This window comes from Ranitomeya imitator, chromosome 2 (genome assembly GCF_032444005.1).
Source record: "Ranitomeya imitator isolate aRanImi1 chromosome 2, aRanImi1.pri, whole genome shotgun sequence".
Lineage (NCBI taxonomy): Eukaryota > Metazoa > Chordata > Amphibia > Anura > Dendrobatidae > Ranitomeya > Ranitomeya imitator.
The window spans coordinates 247759947-247779434 of record NC_091283.1 but is presented as its reverse complement, the minus strand read 5'-3'; the positions used below and the strand labels follow the sequence as shown (position 1 = coordinate 247779434).

The window sequence follows — 19488 nt, the reverse complement described above, 5'->3', positions numbered from 1 at the left end:
AAGCATACATACCCGCATATACGCATAATGAATAGAAAGCGGCAATATATAGTGAGAAAAACATTTGGTGAAAATGCCCATGCGTATATATATATATGCACACGCATATAAACATACATACCCACATATACATGTACAGGGTCAAGATATAAAAAGACTCATGGTGACTAGAGTGACTATGATGAGGAGGGTGTATGACAGCGTGTACGTGAGGACATATGACACCCAAGGGAGACATAACGCCACGTGGGGGAAATGGGATTACAAACATAGCCGTCCAAAAAGAGACAGCAGTTATTGATGTGCCGATGTGTAATTTTATAAAAAGCAATGATAAATAATAAATGCTTAATAAAATATAATAATAAAAGGGGGAGGGGGCAAGAGACCCTCCCAACCCCACGTGAAAAACTCCAATTTTTCATGGTAATAAAAAGAGAAGGAAAGTAGGTATTTGTCAAAACAGTGTCCGTTTAGAAACCAAGATGTCAATCTATATACTTGAAATTGATGCATAAAAACTGTAGAAATATGGATCATACTAAAAAGAAGATAGATAAACAAATTACATGCATAATATATATTACTAAATAGTATTTGAGTCCATATGTTGGAGTGTAAACCACCCTTTCTTGTTCCAGAGATATAGAAACGCAGGGAAACATCAGATGCCCGAAAGCCGTTGCGAACACCCGAAGGGAAGCCGAGCCATAAAAACCGGACGTCGACCGTAATCCATAACGGGACACCAGGAAGGCCAGAACAGAAGAGCACAGCATTCAGGAGCTACGCCACACATATATAAAGAAGCCTAAGGTAAGAACAACATGATTAGTATGACATACCAACACTTACATTAGTAGATTAAAAATGCCCCACCTAGGGGGTAGAAGAGAAAAAAAAATTAAAAAGTACGTCTGCAGAGAAGAATAAAATTAAAAACACCTAAAAACCGGTCTCTTAATGTCTAGATAAGGGTGCAGTTATAAGAAAGAATTGAATCCAAAATTCTCGTTGAGGCCATGTGGGGTGACTGTGCCAAGCCGATAAATCCATTTGCTTTCCAGTTGTGCTAAGGACCTGGCCAAGTCACCACCACGTGTCCCCAAGTCAACCTGATCAATAGCCTTAAATAGTAATCCTTTTGGGTTACAGTCGTATCTGGTTTTGAAATGGCGTGGTAAGGTTTTGAGAAGGGAAAGGTCCTGAGTGGTTTTGGCTTTTTCTATATCCCTGACGTGTTCGCGTACCCGGAGTTTGATTTCCCGAGTGGTCATGCCGATGTATATTAAGCCGCAAGGGCATGTAGCATGGTATATAACGCCTTGAGAGGAGCATGTAAGATGTTTGCGGATCTCCAGAATCCTGGATCCCCCGGCATTGGTAAAAGAAAATGTTCTTTTCATGTTGAGGCAGGCCTTGCAAATTCCACATGGGAAAAATCCCTGCTGTAGTGGCTTCTGCTTGAAATCGGGGATAGGGTCATAGTGACTGTGTACTAACAGATCACGCAAATTCCTGATTCTTCTTGTGACCATCGACGGACCAGAAGGGAGAATTTTTTGTAGAGTAGGGTTCGTCAGAAGAATGTTCCAATGTTTCTTAAATATTAGTTTAAGATCATTCCAATGATTATTGTATGTTGTGATGTATCTTACCTGATTTCCGGTTTCTTTTGGCTTTTTTTGGGAAGAATATAACAGACAGTCTCTAGGAGTATTTTGAGCCCTTCTGTAGCCTTTTCGAATGTTTCTTTTGCTATACCCCGTTGTAGAAGTCTGTCTGTAAGATCTACTGCTTGCTTTTCAAAGTCAGAGTTTTCAGAGCAGATACGCCTAGCCCTTAAAAACTGTCCAATCGGGATTCCTTTGATAATTGTGGGTAAGTGCGATGAGCTGGCGTGTAATAACGAGTTGGTTGCGGTGGGTTTTCTATATAGGTCAGTACAAATGATACCGTCAGACACTTTGATCTTTATATCCAAAAATTCTAAGTCAAGACCACATTTGTAGGTCAAGAAAATGTCCAGTTGTTGTTATTAAGTTTGGACATCAGATTTTGAAGGTCCAGGGGTGTCCCCTCCCAGATGAACCACACATCATCAATGTATCTCATCCACCCCTGGACCCACTGTATTTCTGGGATGGTGTCTCCCTGGAAGATTTCCCTTTCCCAGGCCCCCAGAAAGAGGTTGGCGTATGAGGGGGCACAGGAGGCCCCCATAGCAGTACCTTGAGTCTGCAAGTAGGTGTGTCTGTTAAAGGTGAAGATGTTATGTGTTAAGACGAATTCCAGGAGGGTGAGAATGAGAGGAATAATAGATCTGTCCAAGTCACTAGTTTGTAGAAACCATTCAACCGCCTTGAGGCTATCTGTATGCCTAATGGAGGTGTATAGAGCCTCCACGTCGGCAGTTACCATAGTCATGTGGTCATCCAGAGACAGATTGTTAAGTCTCTGGAGAGCCGCCGTAGTGTCCTGAATATAGGACGGTAGGGTGAACACCAGTGGTTTAAGGAAGAAATCTATAAAATCCGAGATAATTTCGCATAGGCTACCATTTCCCGAGATGATAGGCCTACCCGGAGGATTGTTGTGGATTCTGTTTTTGGGCTCCCTCTGGTGGTTACAGATGGTACTGGGTGACTTGTGTTCTCTGCGGTCTCTGGTGTCCACCTGTTCTATCAGGATATGGGAGTTTCCTATTTAACCTGGCTTTCTTGTCATTTCCTCGCCGGCGATCAATGTAATCAGTGTGTCTTGTTACCTCTGCTTTCCGCTTCTGTAATCATCAGGACAAGCTAAGTTTTTGATTTTCCTGTTCCACGTTTTGCTTTATTTTTGTTTTAGTCCAGCTTGCAGTTATGTGATTCCTTGTTGCTGGTTGCTCTAGTGGGCTGATATTACTCCTCATGTTCCATGAGTTGGCACATGAGTTCAAGTAATTTCAGGATGGTTTTTTGTAGGGTTTTTCGCTGACCGCGCAGTTCACTTTTGTATCATCTGCTATCTAGTTTTAGCGGGCCTCATTTTGCTGAATCTGTTTTCATTACTACGTATGTGCTTTCCTCTCATTTCACCGTCATTACATGTGGGGGGCTGCTATTTCTGTGGGGTGTTTCTCTGGAGGCAAGAGAGGTCTTTGTTTCTTCTAATAGGGGAAGCTAGTCCTTCGGCTGGCGCGAGACATCTAGAATCATCGTAGGCACGTTCCCCGGCTACTGCTAGTGTTGTGAATTAGGTTCAGGATCGCGGTCAGCTCAGTTTCCATCACCCTAGAGCTTGTTCTGTTTTTTTGTGCTTGTCCTTTTGTGATCCCCTGCCATTGGGATCATGACAGTATCGCCGGCCTGAAAAGTGGTAATCGTATTGGCTGAAGTAGGAGGAAAAGTAGTCTGAGGAAGTTTTTTTTTTTTTTTTCCTTCCCTCAGAGTTTGCTGCCTAGCCTTAATTGCAGCCTGGCTGCGTCTTACCTCCTCTTAATCCTTGAATGGCTCTGACCTCAGCTGTTTATCATGGACGTCCAGAGTTTGGCTTCCAGCCTGAATAATCTTGCTGCTAAGGTTCAAAATATACAAGATTTTGTTGTACATGCTCCTATGTCTGAACCTAGAATTCCTATCCCAGAGTTTTTTTCTGGAGATAGATCTAGTTTTCTGAATTTTAGGAACAATTGCAAGTTGTTTCTTTCTTTGAAATCTCGCTCCTCTGGAGACCCTGCTCAGCAAGTAAAGATTGTAATATCTTTCCTGCGGGGTGACCCTCAGAATTGGGCATTTGCATTGGCACCAGGGGATCCTGCGTTGCTCAATGTGGATGCGTTTTTTCTGGCATTGGGTTTGCTCTATGAGGAACCTAACCTAGAGATTCAGGCTGAAAAAGCTTTATTGGCTCTCTCTCAGCGGCAAGATGAAGCAGAAATATATTGTCAGAAATTTCGGAAATGGTCGGTGCTTACTCAGTGGAATGAGTGCGCTCTGGCTGCAAAATTCAGAGATGGCCTTTCTGAGGCCATTAAAGATGTTATGGTGGGGTTCCCTGCGCCTACAGGTTTGAATGAGTCTATGACTATGGCTATTCAGATTGATCGGCGTTTACGGGAGTGCAAACCTGTGCACCATTTGGCGGTGTCTTCTGAACAGGCACCTGAGACAATGCAATGTGATAGAATTCAGTCCAGAAGTGAACGGCAAAACTATAGGCGGAAAAATGGGTTGTGTTTTTATTGTGGTGATTCAGCTCATGTTATATCAGCATGCTCTAAACGCACAAAAAAGGTTGATAAGTCTGTTGCCATTAGTACTTTACAGTCTAAGTTCATTCTGTCTGTGACTCTGATTTGTTCATTATCAGCCATTTCCGTCGATGCCTATGTGGATTCAGGCGCTGCCCTGAGTCTTATGGATTGGTCATTTGCCAACCGCTGTGGGTTTAGTCTGGAGCCTCTGGAAGTCCCTATTCCTTTGAAAGGAATTGACTCTACACCTTTGGCTATGAATAAACCTCAGTACTGGACACACGTGACCATGCGTATGACTCCCGTTCATCAGGAGGTGATTTGCTTCCTGGTACTGTATAATTTACATGATGTCTTAGTGCTTGGTCTGCCATGGTTACAAACTCATAACCCAGTCTTGGACTGGAAAACGATGTCTGTGTTAAGCTGGGGATGTCAGGGGGTTCATGATGATGCACCTCCGATTTCTATCGCTTCATCTACTCCTTCTGAGGTTCCTGTATTTTTGTCTGATTATCGGGATGTTTTTGAGGAGCCTAAGCTCAATTCACTTCCTCCTCACAGGGATTGCGATTGTGCTATAGATTTGATTCCTGGCAGTAAATTTCCTAAAGGTCGTTTGTTCAATCTGTCAGTGCCAGAGCATACTGCTATGCGGGATTATGTTAAGGAGTCCTTGGAAAAGGGACATATCCGTCCATCTTCGTCTCCTTTGGGAGCAGGTTTTTTTTTCGTGGCCAAAAAAGATGGTTCCTTGAGGCCTTGTATAGATTACCGTCTTTTGAATAAGATTACGGTCAAATATCAGTATCCTTTGCCATTGTTGACTGATTTGTTCGCTCGCATTAAGGGGGCTAAATGGTTCACTAAGATTGATCTTCGGGGTGCGTATAATCTTGTGCGGATTAAGCAGGGTGATGAGTGGAAAACCGCATTTAATACGCCTGAGGGCCATTTTGAGTATTTGGTGATGCCTTTTGGACTTTCTAATGCTCCTTCTGTCTTCCAGTCCTTTATGCACGATATTTTCCGTGAATATCTGGATAAATTTATGATTGTGTATTTGGATGATGTTTTGGTTTTTTCTGATGACTGGGAGTCCCATGTTCAGCAGGTCAGGAAGGTGTTTCAGGTCCTGCGGGCCAATTCTTTGTTTGTAAAAGGTTCAAAGTGTCTCTTTGGAGTCCAGAAGATTTCTTTTTTGGGGTATATTTTTTCCCCTTCTACTATTGAGATGGATCCCGTCAAGGTTCAAGCTATTTGTGACTGGACGCAGCCTACATCTCTTAAGAGTCTACAGAAGTTCTTGGGCTTTGCTAATTTTTATCATCGTTTCATAACTAATTTTTCTAGTGTTGTTAAGCCTTTGACGGATCTGACTAAGAAGGGTGCTGATGTTGCTGATTGGTCTCCTGCGGCTGTGGAGGCCTTTCAGGAACTTAAGCGCCGGTTTTCTTCTGCTCCTGTGTTGCGTCAGCCAGATGTTTCGCTTCCTTTTCAGGTTGAGGTTGATGCTTCTGAGATTGGAGCGGGGGCGGTTTTGTCACAGAGAAGCTCCGATTGCTCGGTGATGAAGCCATGTGCGTTCTTTTCTAGAAAGTTTTCGCCCACTGAGCGGAATTATGATGTTGGTAATCGGGAGCTTTTGGCCATGAAGAGGGCATTTGAGGAGTGGCGTCATTGGCTTGAGGGTGCTAGACATCGTGTGGTGGTCTTGATTGATCACAAAAATCTGATTTACCTTGAGTCTGCCAAGCGTCTGAATCCTAGACAGGCTCGTTGGTCACTGTTTTTCTCCCGTTTCGATTTTGTGGTTTCATACCTGCCAGGTTCAAAGAATGTGAAGGCGGATGCTCTTTCTAGGAGTTTTGTGCCTGATTCCCCTGGAAATTCTGAGCCCACTGGTATCCTTAGGGATGGGGTGATTTTGTCGGCTGTCTTCCCAGACTTGCGACGTGCTTTGCAGGAGTTTCAGGCGGATAAACCTGATCGTTGTCCGCCTGAAAGACTGTTTGTTCCGGATAATTGGACCAGTAGAGTCATCTCCGAGGTCTATTCTTCTGCGTTGGCAGGTCATCCTGGAATATTTGGTACTAGAGACTTGGTGGCCAGGTCTTTTTGGTGGCCTTCCTTGTCGAGGGATGTGCGTTCTTTTGTGCAGTCTTGTGAAGTTTGCGCTCGGGCTAAGCCTTGCTGTTCTCGGGCCAGTGGATTGTTGTCACCTTTGCCTATCCCGAAGAGGCCTTGGACGCACATTTCCATGGACTTTATTTCGGATCTCCCTGTCTCTCAAAAAATGTCCGTCATCTGGGTTGTGTGTGACCGCTTTTCTAAGATGGTTCATCTGGTACCCTTGCCTAAGTTACCTTCCTCCTCTGAGTTGGTCCCTCTGTTTTTTCAGAACGTGGTTCGTTTGCATGGGATTCCGGAGAACATCGTTTCTGACAGGGTATCCCAGTTTGTGTCTAGATTTTGGCGGACGTTCTGTGCTAAGATGGGCGTTGATTTGTCCTTTTCGTCTGCATTCCATCCTCATACGAATGGCCAGACGGAACGAACTAATCAGACCTTGGAAACTTATTTAAGGTGTTTTGTTTCTGCTGATCAAGATGACTGGGTTACCTTTTTGCCGCTTGCCGAATTTGCCCTTAATAATCGGGCTAGTTCTGCTACCTTGGTTTCTCCTTTCTTTTGTAATTCGGGGTTTCATCCTCGTTTTTCCTCTGGTCAGGTGGAGCCTTCTGATTGTCCTGGAGTGGACATGGTGGTGGATAGGTTGCATCAGATTTGGAGTCATGTGGTGGACAATTTGAAGTTGTCCCAGGAGAGGGCTCAGCAGTTTGCTAATCGCCGTCGCCGCGTGGGTCCTCGACTTCGTGTTGGGGACTTGGTGTGGTTGTCTTCTCGTTTTGTTCCTATGAAGGTCTCTTCTCCTAAGTTCAAGCCTCGGTTCATCGGTCCCTATAGGATCTTGGAAATTCTTAACCCTGTGTTGTTTCGTTTGGATCTCTCGGCATCGTTTGCTATTCATAATGTGTTCCATCGGTCGTTGTTGCGGAGGTATGAGGTACCTGTTGTTCCTTCGCTTGAGCCTCCTGCTCCGGTGCTGGTGGAGGGAGAATTGGAGTATGTTGTGGAGAAGATCTTGGATTCTCGTGTTTCCAGACGGAAACTTCAATATTTGGTCAAGTGGAAGGGTTATGGTCAGGAGGATAATTCTTGGGTGGTTGCCTCTGATGTTCATGCTGCTGATTTGGTCCGTGCATTTCATAGGGCTGATCCTGGTCGCCCTGGTGGTTCTCGTGAGGGTTCGGTGACCCCTCCTCAAGGGGGGGGTACTGTTGTGGATTCTGTTTTTGGGCTCCCTCTGGTGGTTACAGATAGTACTGGGTGACTTGTGTTCTCTGCGGTCTCTGGTGTCCACCTGTTCTATCAGGATATGGGAGTTTCCTATTTAACCTGGCTTTCTTGTCATTTCCTCACCGGCAATCAATGTAATCAGTGTGTCTTGTTACCTCTGCTTTCCGCTTCTGTAATCATCAGGACAAGCTAAGTTTTTGATTTTCCTGTTCCACGTTTTGCTTTATTTTTGTTTTAGTCCAGCTTGCAGTTATGTGATTCCTTGTTGCTGGTTGCTCTAGTGGGCTGATATTACTCCTCATGTTCCATGAGTTGGCACATGAGTTCAAGTAATTTCAGGATGGTTTTTTGTAGGGTTTTTCGCTGACCGCGCAGTTCACTTTTGTATCCTCTGCTATCTAGTTTTAGCGGGCCTCATTTTGCTGAATCTGTTTTCATTACTACGTATGTGCTTTCCTCTCATTTCACCGTCATTACATGTGGGGGGCTGCTATTTCTGTGGGGTGTTTCTCTGGAGGCAAGAGAGGTCTTTGTTTCTTCTAATAGGGGAAGCTAGTCCTTCGGCTGGCGCGAGACGTCTAGAATCATCGTAGGCACGTTCCCCGGCTACTGCTAGTGTTGTGAATTAGGTTCAGGATCGCGGTCAGCTCAGTTTCCATCACCCTAGAGCTTGTTCTGTTTTTTTGTGCTTGTCCTTTTGTGATCCCCTGCCATTGGGATCATGACAGAGGATCCAAAGGATCCTTGTGGAGTTTAGGCAATAAGTACAGAGTGGGTAGCCTGGGATGCAATTTTTGGACAGTCTCAACCATTTTTTTGGTAATGATCCCCTGTTCAAAAGCTTTTTCTATTATGAGGAGAAGGTCTGCATGATATTTAGAGAGGGGGTTGTGTGTCAATTTTTTATAGCATCCCGGTGCGTTCAGTAGTTTATAGGCTTGCTTTTCGTACATGTCTATTGGCCATATTATTAGATTACCGCCTTTGTCTGCTGGTTTGAACACCACGTCTTTTAGTGACTGTAAGTGGACCAGGGCTCGTTTTTCCTCTTTATTCAAATTGGAATACCAGGCTGGTTTTGCAGATAAGAATTCAATTTCGGCAGTGATAACCCTCGTGAACACATCAATGGCCGAACATGTATTCAAAGGGGGAAATTTTCGAGACTTGTTAAATAAATTGTGGGGGAAATTGCTTACCTGGGATGTGGCATTTTCCTGTAAAAGCTCCTCCAGGTTTCTCAGCGTTTCGCTTTCTTCCACTGTAGAAAACGTATCATTGATGTCAGTTTTAGAATGGAATTTCTTAATGATGAGTTTCCTGGAGAAAAGGTGTAGATCGCGAACAGCAGTGAAGGTATCCAACCGACACGTAGGTGAAAAGGTTAAACCTCTCTCCAGGAGTCTCACTTCAGCCATAGATAACTCGTATTTAGACAAATTGATTACCTTGAGTTCGTACGCAGAGCTTTTGATCTGGTAAAGATGTCCGGTAATCTTCTTTCGGTTTTTGATGTTTCTCTAGTGGTGTTTTCCCCATCGCTTTGGGAAGTGTTGGCATCTGAGGTTGATATTGCCGAGCTGACGGAAGGGCTGCGATGGTGATTAGTTTTATTTGTTTTTTTATTATCTCTCTGTTTATTCCTTCCAGGATGGTTGAATTTTTTGTTTTGCCACCGATATATTTTATCCGTATCATAGTCATTAAGATCCCTTTGAAATTTCCTGATCTTATTCTGACACACCTCCTTTTCCCATTTATCCACGTCCTTGTTAATTTCCATCATAATCTGATCAAAATTTTCCGTTGGGATATCATTCATAAGGTGTTGTTCACACTCTTCAATTTCTGAGTCCAAAGCCGTCAATGACATGGAATTTTTGTCGATGATGATCTGGATAAATTCCAAGGAGCATGTCGTGGCCGTTGAGAGCCAACGTTTGGTTAAGACATCATCCTCTAGCGCAAATGACGGATATAGTTGAACTCGCAGTCCCCTGGGGATGATTTGTTTATCAAGATAGTTCTCCAAAGCAGACCGATTCCACCATATGCGGGTCTTTTTATATAAGGCATTCCTGTATTGTCTGATCAGGTCTTTATTATTAATAACTGCATCCTCATTAGTCTTGGTGGCCCCCTGTTTAAATAGATCGGATGCCTTTGCTTGCCAGGTTTTTTCCCTGGCTTTAAAGTCCATTTTGTGGAAAAAGCGGACAATCTGTCTATGAAATACAGAGATCATTAATATTACCATAGTCCTTATTGAAACACAAGGCTGTGAGTCACTTCAAAAATCAGATAAGTAACATATTCAATTGTGGGATACCACAAAAGAAACAGAAGTGAGGAAAGGAAGAAGATATCTTTGATAAAATGTAATAAATTTATTAAAGCAATATATTTAAAATAACACAGAACATTTAATATGAGGAGAGAAAAAAAAAGGGGGGGGGGGAGGGGGTTAAACCACCAGACTAGGAGAAACAAATCTACACTATACCATAACGGGTTAAAATATAGTAAATAAACCCAATGAAAATAAGATGGTAATACTAGTGTAAGGAGAGCGATATAGGCACCTGGAGCCAGGTAGAAGTAACCATGAAACCTAATATATTCCCCCGCAAAGTAAAGGCATAATAATAATCAGGCATAGACTGAGTACATGTCTGGACAGGGATACAGAGCAAGAAACAACCTGCTAATGTCCTGCGGAGTACTTCCCAGTAAAAAGTGCCAATGTAAATAAAGAAACTGCAATGCAAAGAGTGTATTGCCAGGGAGTAGGTTTACCTGTAAAGCTGAGCCGTGGTGTCTAGCGCTAGTGGTGAGGTGTAGATAAGGTTCCCATGCGCCCGACAAGCGCTGTTTCGCCGTAGCTTCTTCAATGGGGCGAGGACAGGGATAGGGAGGTGTAGAAGGCTTTTTATAGTAAGTGGGAGTAGCATAGAATCAGCCAGAAAACGCCTACAGCAGCTTGAATTGCGCGCACTACCAAGGGCCGTCCCCACCAGACCAAAAGGGACTTCCGAGCATGCGCACCGTGACACACAGTGGAACGCACTGCGGTCACGTGATGGCGCCTCCCGGAAGTCAGGGGCAGGGTACGGACCCTGCGCGTGCGCAGTGCCGCCGAGGAGTATCTGACAGGATGGCAGGATGGAGAGGGAGATAGTCAGGCGTGTCAGAGGGGTAATTGCTGCGCGCGCAAGCAAGGGCCGTCCCACCATACCAAGGGGACTCCGGAGCATGCGCACCGTGACACGCAGTGGAGCGCACTGCGGTCACGTAGCTGGCGCATCCCGGGAGTCAGTGGGGGGAAAGCGGACCCCGCGCGCGCGCAGTACCACCTCCAGACACATGAAAGGGGAAGATTCACTCCAAGCAGGGCATATAAAGAGTATATATATAAATGCTGGGCAGAACTGAATGTAAATAGGAGAGGGGAGGGGAAAAAAATAAATAAATAAGTGTGAACGCCATGTTAATATAAATTAGAAGGAGGAAGGAAAAAATATATGAAAAAAATATATATGAAAAAAGGGGGGGGTGGACAAGCTTAAGGTGAACGGGAAATGGCACTGTATTGTGGTATGATTTAGTGAGAATGCACATGCACATATATGCATATGTTTAGAAGCATACATACCCGCATATACGCATAATGAATAGAAAGCGGCATTATATAGTGAGAAAAACATTTGGTGAAAATGCCCATGCGTATATATATATAAAAATTTTTATAGCATCCCGGTGCGTTCAGTAGTTTATAGGCTTGCTTTTCGTACATGTCTATTGGCCATATTATTAGATTACCGCCTTTGTCTGCTGGTTTGAACACCACGTCTTTTAGTGACTGTAAGTGGACCAGCGCTCGTTTTTCCTCTTTATTCAAATTGGAATACCAGGCTGGTTTTGCAGATAAGGATTCAATTTCGGCAGTGATAACCCTCGTGAACACATCAATGGCCGAACATGTATTCAAAGGGGGAAATTTTCGAGACTTGTTAAATAAATTGTGGGGGAAATTGCTTACCTGGGATGTGGCATTTTCCTGTAAAAGCTCCTCCAGGTTTCTCAGCGTTTCGCTTTCTTCCACTGTAGAAAATGTATCATTGATGTCAGTTTTAGAATGGAATTTCTTAAGGATGAGTTTCCTGGAGAAAAGGTGTAGATCGCGAACAGCAGTGAAGGTATCCAACCGACACGTAGGTGAAAAGGTTAAACCTCTCTCCAGGAGTCTCACTTCAGCCATAGATAACTCGTATTTAGACAAATTGATTACCTTGAGTTGGTCTCCTTGGGTACGCAGAGCTTTTGATCTGGTAAAGATGTCCGGTAATCTTCTTTCGGTTTTTGATGTTTCTCCAGTGGTGTTTTCCCCATCGCTTTGCGAAGTGTTGGCATCTGAGGTTGATATTGCCGAGCTGACGGAAGGGCTGCGATGGTGATTAGTTTTATTTGTTTTTTTATTATCTCTCTGTTTATTCCTTCCAGGATGGTTGAATTTTTTTGTTTTGCCACCGATATATTTTATCCGTATCATAGTCATTAAGATCCCTTTGAAATTTCCTGATCTTATTCTGACACACCTCCTTTTCCCATTTGTCCACGTCCTTGTTAATTTCCATCATAATCTGATCAAAATTTTCTCTGCAGACGTACTTTTTAATTTTTTTTTTTTCTCTTCTACCCCCTAGGTGGGGCATTTTTAATCTACTAATGTAAGTGTTGGTATGTCATACTAATCATGTTGTTCTTACCTTAGGCTTCTTTATATATGTGTGGCATAGCTCCTGAATGCTGTGCTCTTCTGTTCTGGCCTTCCTGGTGTCCCGTTATGGATTACGGTCGACGTCCGGTTTTTATGGCTCGGCTTCCCTTCGGGTGTTCGCAACGGCTTTCGGGCATCTGATGTTTCCCTGCGTTTCTATATCTCTGGAACAAGAAAGGGTGGTTTACACTCCAACATATGGACTCAAATACTATTTAGTAATATATATTATGCATGTAATTTGTTTATCTATCTTCTTTTTAGTATGATCCATATTTCTACAGTTTTTATGCATCAATTTCAAGTATATAGATTGACATCTTGGTTTCTAAACGGACACTGTTTTGACAAAAACCTTCTTTCCTTCTCATTTTATTACCATGAAAAATTGGAGTTTTTCACGTGGGGTTGGGAGGGTCTCTTGCCCCTCCCCCTTTTATTATTATATTTTATTAAGCATTTATTATTTATCATTACTTTTTATAAAATTACACATCGGCACGTCAATAACTGCTGTCTCTTTTTGGACGGCTATGTTTGTAATCCCATTTCCCCCACGTGGCGTTATGTCTCCCTTGGGTGTCATATGTCCTCACGTACACGCTGTCATACACCCTCCTCATCATAGTCACTCTAGTCACCATGAGTCTTTTTATATCTTGACCCTGTACATGTATATGTGGGTATGTATGTTTATATGCGTGTGCATATATATATACGCATGGGCATTTTCACCAAATGTTTTTCTCACTATATAATGCCGCTTTCTATTCATTATGCGTATATGCGGGTATGTATGCTTCTAAACATATGCATATATGTGCATGTGCATTTTCACTAAATCATACCACAATACAGTGCCATTTCCCGTTCACCTTAAGCTTGTCCACCCCCCCCCCCTTTTCATATATATTTTTTTCCTATATTTTTTCCTTCCTCCTTCTAATTTATATTAACATGGCGTTCACACGTATTTATTTATTTTTTTCCCCTCCCCTCTCCTATTTACATTCAGTTCTGCCCAGCATTTATATATATACTCTTTATATGCCCTGCTTGGAGTGAATCTTCCCCTTTCATGTGTCTGGAGGTGGTACTGCGCGCGCGCGGGGTCCGCTTTCCCCCCACTGACTCCCGGGATGCGCCAGCTACGTGACAGCAGTGCGCTCCACTGCGTGTCACGGTGCGCATGCTCCGGAGTCCCCTTGGTATGGTGGGACGGCCCTTGCTTGCGCGCGCAGCAATTACCCCTCTGACATGCCTGACTATCTCCCTCTCCATCCTGCCATCCTGTCAGATACTCCTCGGCGGCACTGCGCACGCGCAGGGTCCGTACCCTGCCCCTGACTTCCGGGAGGCGCCATCACGTGACCGCAGTGCGTTCCACTGCGTGTCACGGTGCGCATGCTCGGAAGTCCCTTTTGGTCTGGTGGGGACGGCCCTTGGTAGCGCGCGCAATTCAAGCTGCTGTAGGCGTTTTCTGGCTGATTCTATGCTACTCCCACTTACTATAAAAAGCCTTCTACACCTCCCTATCCCTGTCCTCGCCCCATTGAAGAAGCTACGGCGAAACAGCGCTTGTCGGGCGCATGGGAACCTTATCTACACCTCACCACTAGCGCTAGACACCACGGCTCAGCTTTACAGGTAAACCTACTCCCTGGCAATACACTCTTTGCATTGCAGTTTCTTTATTTACATTGGCACTTTTTACTGGGAAGTACTCCGCAGGACATTAGCAGGTTGTTTCTTGCTCTGTATCCCTGTCCACACATGTACTCAGTCTATGCCTGATTAATATTATGCCTTTACTTTGCGGGGGAATATATTAGGTTTCATGGTTACTTCTACCTGGCTCCGGGTGCCTATATCGCTCTCCTTACACTAGTATTACCATCTTATTTTCATTGGGTTTATTTACTATATTTTAACCCGTTATGGTATAGTGTAGATTTGTTTCTCCTAGTCTGGTGGTTTAACCCCCTCCCCCCCCCTTTTTTTTTTCTCTCCTCATATTAAATGTTCTGTGTTATTTTAAATATATTGCTTTAATAAATTTATTACATTTTATCAAAGATATCTTCTTCCTTTCCTCACTTCTGTTTCTTTTGTGGTATCCCACAATTGAATATGTTACTTATCTGATTTTTGAAGTGACTCACAGCCTTGTGTATCAATAAGGACTATGGTAATATTTTTGTTATGTTAGGCCTACTAAGCCTGTCTGCGGTCCCTCCTTCCAATAGTCCTCCACTGACCAGACCAATGCTGGCTGTGTACCCATGGAACCTATTTTAAATTGCATAGAGCATCCTTTTTTTAATTGTAGGCGTACTAAGTCTGTCTGCGGTCCATAATCGAAATTGTCCTCCACTGACCACATCACTGCTGCCCGTGTACCCCTGGAACCTATTTTAAAGTGCTTACAGCCTACTTTTGCTATGTTAGGCCTACAAAGCCTGTCTGCGGTCCCTCCTTCCAATAGTCCTCCACTGACCAGACCACTGCTGCCCGTGTACCCCTGGAACCTATTTTAAAGTGCCTACAGCCTACTTTTGTTATGTTAGGCCTACTAAGCCTGTCTGCGGTCCCTCCTTCCAATAGTCCTCCACTGACCACACCACTGCTGCCCGTGTACCCCTGGAAGCTATTTTAAAGTGCCTACAGCCAACTTTTGTTATGTTAGGCCTACTGAGCCTGTCTGCGGTCCCTCCTTCCAATAGTCCTCCACTGACCTGACCACTGCTACCCGTGTACCCCTGGAAGCTATTTTAATGTGCCTATAGCCTACTTTTGTTATGTTAGGCCTACTAAGCCTGTCTGCGGTCCCTCCTTCCAATAGTCCTCCACTGACCAGACCAATGCTGGCTGTGTACCCCTGGAACCTATTTTAAATTGCATAGAGCATCCTTTTTTTAATTGTAGGCATACTAAGTCTGTCTGCGGTCCATAATTGAAATTGTCCTCCACTGACCACACCACTGCTGCCCGTGTACCCCTGGAACCTACTGTAAAGTGCCTACAGCCTACTTTTGTTATTTTAGGCCTACTAAGTCTGTCTGCGGTCCCTCCTTCCAATAGTCCTCCACTGACCAGACCAATGCTGGCTGTGTACCCCTGGAACCTATTTTAAATTGCATAGAGCATCCTTTTTTTAATTGTAGGCGTACTAAGTCTGTCTGCGGTCCATAATTGAAATTGTCCTCCACTGACCACACCACTGCTGCCCGTGTACCCCTGGAACCTATTTTAAAGTGCCTAAAGCCTACTTTTGTTATGTTAGGCCTACTAAGCCTGTCTGTGGTCCCTCCTTCCAATAGTCCTCCACTGACCACACCACTGATGCCCGTGTACCCCTGGAAGCTATTTTAAAGTGCCTACAGCCAACTTTTGTTATGTTAGGCCTACTGAGCCTGTCTGCGGTCCCTCCTTCCAATAGTCCTCCACTTACCACACCACTGCTGCCCGTGTACCCCTGGAAGCTATTTTAACGTGCCTATAGCCTACTTTTGTTATGTTAGGCCTACTAAGCCTGTCTGCGGTCCCTCCTTCCAATAGTCCTCCACTGACCAGACCAATGCTGGCTATGTACCCCTGGAACCTATTTTAAATTGCATAGAGCATCCTTTTTTTAATTGTAGGCGTACTAAGTCTGTCTGCGGTCGATAATTAAAATTGTCCTCCACTGACCACACCACTGCTGCCCGTGTACCCCTGGAACCTATTGTAAAGTGCCTACAGCCTACTTTTGTTATGTTAGGCCTACTAAGTCTGTCTGCGGTTCCTCCTTCCAATAGTCCTCCACTGACCAGACCAATGCTGGCTGTGTACCCCTGGAACCTATTTTAAATTGCATAGAGCATCCTTTTTTTAATTGTAGGCGTACTAAGTCTGTCTGCGGTCCATAATTGAAATTGTCCTCCACTGACCACACCACTGCTGCCCGTGTACCCCTGGAACCTATTTTAAAGTGCCTACAGCCTACTTTTGTTATGTTAGGCCTACTTAGTCTGTCTGCGGTCCCTCCTTCCAATAGTCCTCCACTGACCAGACCAATGCTGGCTGTGTACCCCTGGAACCTATTTTAAATTGCATAGAGCATCCTTTTTTTAATTGTAGGCGTACTAAGTCTGTCTGCGGTCCATAATTGAAATTGTCCTCCACTGACCACACCACTGCTGCCCGTGTACCCCTGGAACCTATTTTAAAGTGCCTACAGCCTACTTTTGTTATGTTAGGCCTACTAAGTCTGTCTGCGGTCCCTCCTTCCAATAGTCCTCCACTGACCAGACCAATGCTGGCTGTGTACCCCTGGAACCTATTTTAAATTGCATAGAGCATCCTTTTTTTAATTGTAGGCGTACTAAGTCTGTCTGTGGTCCATAATTGAAATTGTCCTCCACTGACCACATCACTGCTGCCCGTGTACCCCTGGAAGCTATTTTAAAGTGCCTACAGCCTACTTTTGTTATGTTAGGCCTACTAAGTCTGTCTGCGGTCCCTCCTTCCAATAGTCCTCCACTGACCAGACCAATGCTGGCTGTGTACCCCTGGAACCTAGTTGAAAGTGCATAGAGCCTACTTTTTTTCTTTATTTTATATTTATAAAGCCCAGATGGACTACGCTGTACCACGGTACGAGCTGCCCAGTCGTCACTTCTTTTGCGAGAAAAGCCATCCCAGCCCTCCACCAGCATGTAAAAGTCTGCATTGTCCATTCACTCTGGCAATCTAAGAGTAGAAAGGTGCACCTGACAACAGACGCATGGACCAGTAGGCATGTCCACGGAAGGTTACGTGTCCATTACGGCGCACTGGGTTAATGTGGTGGATGCATGGTCAACAGGGGACAGCCTACTAAGTCTGTCTGCAGTCCCTAATTCAAATTGTCCTCCGCTGACCAAACCAATGCTGCCTATGTACCCCTGTAACCTTATTTAAACTGCATTGAGCCCAATTTTTTGTTTAAGGCCTACTACCTGTGTCTGTCTGCGCCACACAATACAGCTGTCCTCTGAAAAAAGCTGAGCGTCAATTGTCTGGTTTTCAGCCTATAGGAATTTGAAAACTGCATTGGGGCTACTATTTCGGTAGGGCCTACTAACGGTGTCTGCCGCTCCAAGGTGTTCTCCTGGTAGCCTTTCCTGAGCTTCGATCTTCAGGCTCTTGTTAAATAGTTTTTTAATCAAACTGCAGTGTGGCTAGTACTAGGGTTGGGGCCTATTACCAGTGTCTGCCGCTCCAAGGTGTTCTCCTGGTTGTTTTTCCTGAGCTTCGATCTTCAGGCTCTTGTTAAATAGTTTTTTAATCAAACTGCAGTGGGGCTAGTACTAGGGTTGGGGCCTACTACCAGTGTCTGCCGCTCCAAGGTGTTCTCCTGGTTGCCTTTCCTGAGCTTCGATCTTCAGGCTCTTGTTAAATAGTTTTTTAATCAAACTGCAGTGGGGCTAGTACTAGAGTTGGGGCCTACTACCACTGTCTGCCGCTCCAAGGTGTTCTCCTGGTTGCCTTTCCTGAGCTTCGATCTTCAGGCTCTTGTTAAATAGTTTTTTAATCAAACTGCAGTGGGGCTAGTACTAGGGTTGGGGCCTACTACCAGTGTCTGCCGCTCCAAGGTGTTCTACTGGTTGCCTTTCCTGAGCTTCGATCTTCAGGCTCTTGTTAAATATTTTTTTAATCAAACTGCAGTGGGGCTAGTACTAGGGTTGGGGCCTACTACCAGTGTCTGCTGCTCCAAGGTGTTCTCCTGGTTGCCTTTCCTGAGCTTCGATCTTCAGGCTCTTGTTAAATAGTTTTTTAATCAAACTGCAGTGGGGCTAGTACTAGGGTTGGGGCCTACTACCAGTGTCTGCCGCTCCAAGGTGTTCTCCTGGTTGCCTTTCCTGAGCTTCGATCTTCAGGCTCTTGTTAAATAGTTTTTTAATCAAACTGCAGTGGGGCTAGTACTAGGGTTGGGGCCTATTACTAGTGTCTGCCGCTCCAAGGTGTTCTCCTAGTTGCCTTTCCTGAGCTTCGATCTTCAGGCTCTTGTTAAATAGTTTTTTAATCAAACTGCAGTGGGGCTGGTACTAGGGTTGGGGCTTACTACCAGTGTCTGCCGCTCCAAGGTGTTCTCCTGGTTGCCTTTCCTGAGCTTCGATCTTCAGGCTTTTGTTAAATAGTTTTCTAATCAAACTGCAGTGGGGCTAGTACTAGGGTTGGGGCTTACTACCAGTGTCTGCCGCTCCAAGGTGTTCTCCTGGTTGCCTTTCCTGAGCTTCGATCTTCAGGCTCTTGTTAAATAGTTTCTCAATCAAACTGCAGTGGGGCTAGTACTAGGGTTGGGGCTTACTACCAGTGTCTGCCGCTCCAAGGTGTTGTCCTGGTTGCCTATCCTGAGCTTCGATCTTCAGGCTCTTGTTAAATAGTTTTTTAATCAAACTGCAGTGGGGCTAGTACTAGGGTTGGGGCCTACTACCAGTGTCTGCCGCTCCAAGGTGTTCTCCTGGTTGCCTTTCCTGAGCTTCGATCTTCAGGCCCTTGTTAAATAGTTTTTTAATCAAACTGCAGTGGGGCTAGTACTTGGGTTGGGGCCTACTACCAGTGTCTGCCGCTCCAAGGTGTTCTCCAGGTTGCCTCTCCCTAAATTCTATCTTTAGGCTCATGTTAAATTGTTTTTAATATAACACTGCATTTGGCCTACTTGTTTTGTTGGCCCTACTAACGGTGTCTGCCGCTCCTTGATTTCAAAAAACCTGATCTGCACATCCAAACATAGACTGAGTGTGAACAGGTGCTGAACCCAGAGTCGCCAACTCGTATATAGTTAAATAATATTGCCGCTCCTTGATGTTCTCCTCCACTGAACAAACCAGAGCCGCCTGTTTACTTCTGTTACGAATTTTGAACTGCATTTAGCCTACTTACTGATTTGGGCCTACTCACTGTGTCAGCCTCTCATTACAGTTGTACTCCACTGAACAAAGCAATGCCCCCCTGGTTAGTCCTGTTACCAATTTTGATTGGCATTTAGCCCACTTTATTATTTGGGCCTATATCTGTGTTTCCTCCTCATCCTGCCCATTGCCCAGCCAGTGATAGATGAGTCTGTTGGTACCTTGACCCAGAACGCTAC

The 19488-nt window shown here is 44.6% G+C and overlaps 1 protein-coding gene across 3 annotated transcripts in view; it reads left to right on the top strand.

The window, feature by feature from the left end:
• LOC138662900 (oocyte zinc finger protein XlCOF22-like) overlaps window positions 1-19488 on the top strand; it is a 115964-nt gene that overhangs the window by 59684 nt on the left and 36792 nt on the right. Inside the window, exon 1 of one of the 3 annotated variants that reach the window (XM_069748897.1) lies at window positions 646-816. The exons of the other annotated variants lie outside the window; for them this stretch is intronic. The gene's annotated coding sequence lies outside the window, so the exon portion shown is untranslated. Of the gene's footprint in view, window positions 1-645; window positions 817-19488 lie in introns of those variants that run through there. 3 annotated transcript variants of the gene reach the window in all.